The sequence below is a fragment of the Drosophila teissieri genome, chromosome 2R (assembly GCF_016746235.2).
Source record: "Drosophila teissieri strain GT53w chromosome 2R, Prin_Dtei_1.1, whole genome shotgun sequence".
Classification (NCBI taxonomy): domain Eukaryota; kingdom Metazoa; phylum Arthropoda; class Insecta; order Diptera; family Drosophilidae; genus Drosophila; species Drosophila teissieri.
Genome location: NC_053030.1, coordinates 6,398,223 through 6,401,225, shown reverse-complemented (window position 1 = coordinate 6,401,225; position 3,003 = coordinate 6,398,223). Strand labels below are relative to the sequence as shown.

Sequence of the window (3,003 nt, the reverse complement as noted above, 5' to 3'; positions counted from 1 at the left end):
ACATCAAGTATTTATTGTCTCAGAGAGAGAGAGGGAGAGACAAATCACAGAAAGTCAATAACCTGACCAGATTTTCCCTATGATGCTGCGGCAACAAAAACCAATTCCAGCTCTTGAAGCGTGACATCAAATGACATCGAAAAAGAATCTCCATTGGACACGGGACACCCAGGCTATCGAGGAGGAGCGATTCAACCTCTACCTGAATGAATCTGGATAGATTATTGACATTCTGTCTCCCGCGGTGCGATAGTTGCCCCAGAGTTCATTCCCCCAGAAATCTGAGATTGAAATGGATAGGAAAACTTATTATACTCGGGACCGGCACTTTTGGAGGGCTAGGATAAGGAATTGTTTTTTATTTCATTTGCCGAATATATTTATGTAAATTTTACTAATCAGAAATTCCCAGCAGAGAGTAGAAAAATTCAATTTTCACACTCTGCTTGGTCGACTAGGCAAACATGTGGCATTGGCTAATAACCTAAGCAGCAAGTAAACAAGTGGCAAAAGTCGTTTGTCCTTCCCCTTATTGCTAAATCTCCTCCATCCACTCGTAGCTCTCAACCGACTAACCAAAACCCCAAGTATGTCCAATGCACTTTATCCAGATCCTGTTGCTGACAAGAGAAGCGTCAGCTTACATGGCAACAAATTATTTTTACTTTATAATAATAATAATAAGGTTGCTCCATTATAAATTATCAATTGAAATATATTTAACTTTATGTGAAAGTTAAAAGATTTTCGTTTTAATAGTTTATACTGGTAAAACCAGAGAACATTTCACTTTGATACCTATTTATGGATATATATTTGCATTGGAAACACAATTTTCCAGATTATGTAACAGTGCACTGGGAGACAGGAGCAAAACTCATACGAAAAACTAATAAAGACAAGTGGCAAGTCAGCACCAGCAACAGGACATATAGCTCCCCAGACATCAGCTTCCCGTTCCCTGGCTTTCCCGCAGTTTTCCCCCATTTTCTCCAGCATTCCGCAGCCCTTGTGTGGCCAAAGCCTTTGAGCAAACAGAATACTCTCGCCCATGTCTCTGGGTTTCCCCCATTAGTGCCAAGCGCTAATCGCCATTGTCCACCCTTGTCAAAAAAGAACCAGGACTTCCAGCTTTCCTCCAGGCAGTCCCCCTACTAACCATCTAACCACATTGGCTGTCACAGAGATCGTAGCTAAAAAAACCAGCGTGTGTGGAAAATTTATCTCAGCGTGTGGCGAGTTAAAAGCGCAAATAAATAATCAGCAACAGTTGCCGGATAGATCGGAACTTTTTCCCCCAATGATGTGCTACTTTTTTGGGGGGCGTTACTTACTAACGTGACTTGTCTGGGCGGTTTGTCACCATCTAATCCGTGTTGCCCCAAGACATTAGCCACCATCTCAGCAGCGCGGCACAATAAATTGCCAAAGATTATTGTCAGCAAGATTGCAGGAGCAACCCTCGCATTTGTCACACTTCTTATGTGGGTGTAATCTCTGCGCTGCATGCGCAAACCGAACCTAAACTATATATTGAAACAGATGTAAATCGTCGATAGGCGGGCAATGAAACCACTTACGGAAAGCCAATGGTCCACGAGTGGCCAGCGAATGGATATGGATTTTGTATGGCTTTGCTAATTGTTTCCAGGGCGCTGGAAGCCCCATAATTGAATAAGTCCCGAACGCAAAACAAACCAAATTTCTATTGATATTTCGTGAGAAATCAAGGAACGCTGGAATTGCAGTGTGAAGTATGGGTGGTTGAAAAATTCGGATAAGCCCAGAAGAGATTATTTTTATGATAGGGAATGTAATAAATATGATTTATGTCCTTCTGCGCCTTGAAACGTTACCCAATGCCCTCACATATAATATATATGTACATGTGATATTTCAAGGCAAAGTATTCATAATTTTCTTGTTTTTTATACTAGCCATGTCCGTCTGTCCGTCCGTATGAACGGTGTGATCTCTGCATTATAGAAGCTAGAAAGTGGAAATAAGGCATGCTGATTGCAGTGGAAATCAAATAAGCTGAAGCCCTACATCCTTGAGCTTTGATCGTTATGAAATGTATTATTTTCGTATAGTCTCTCAAGTTTTACTACTTAAAAACTCACCAATAAAGTAAGGAAAAGTAGCAAACGTTTGCGTCTTCAAAACCATTTTTTTTTTATCAATTAATAAATTATAACCGGAAAATTGTACTTTTCCCACAGAAGTGTCATAATTATTATGAAGACTTGCAACGTCGAAAAGAAATAAAGCTAACAAAATATTACTGGTTGTTGATTCTTGTATTTAAAAATTTAGACATTTTGATTATTTTTTTTTCAGTAATTATTAGGCAAATATACCACTTCCTATAAATCTGAAACACACTGAGATGAGATTTAATTATCCGGTTCCAATTTCATCCTGTTAAAACAAGCCGGAGCCCGACATCGTGGAACTATAAGCACTAAGAAATGTTTTATATTCGTAAAGTTTCACCAGATTTCGGGTTTTTAAAAACTTACCAATGAACAAAAGAAAATTAGCGAAGCTCATATTGTTTCAAGATGAAATAAACTCTTTATTGAACGTGTTCGTCTTTAAAAACTATTTTTTCATCACTTTATATTAACCGGAAAATTTTAATTTTCACACTAATATGTCTGCTGCTTTTAAATGCCAGCATAAAAAAACTAAAGCTAACAAAAAAATTCCCAGTGCGATTGTTATTAATATTGGTTGTAAATACTTGTAGATAAAAGTTTTGAAAGACATTATATTTTTTTTACGAAAGGGTATTATTTGGGTAAAGCCTTAGCAATGATAAAATCTTACAAAAGGAAGTAGACCAAAAAGTGTCGAAAACATCCGCCCCAACCGAAAGCCAAAGAAGTGACTTTGCCATTGTCCATTTTCCACGGGCTTAACTTTTCGGTTAGGACTACACCCGTCTACCCAAACGATTCTTTTGTGGCCTTTAAGGCTGCCTCAGTTCCTAAATTTTGC

General features: G+C 38.4%; 1 long non-coding RNA gene across 1 annotated transcript; it reads right to left on the bottom strand.

Annotated features, from left to right (window-relative positions):
- Window positions 1–2,281: 2,281 nt before the first annotated feature.
- On the bottom strand, window positions 2,282–2,647 carry LOC122614988. The gene is made up of 2 exons (XR_006325774.1): window positions 2,523–2,647; window positions 2,282–2,464 (listed from the first exon to the last, which is right to left on the bottom strand). It is a non-coding gene; the product is annotated as an uncharacterized LOC122614988 (long non-coding RNA).
- Window positions 2,648–3,003: the final 356 nt, after the last annotated feature.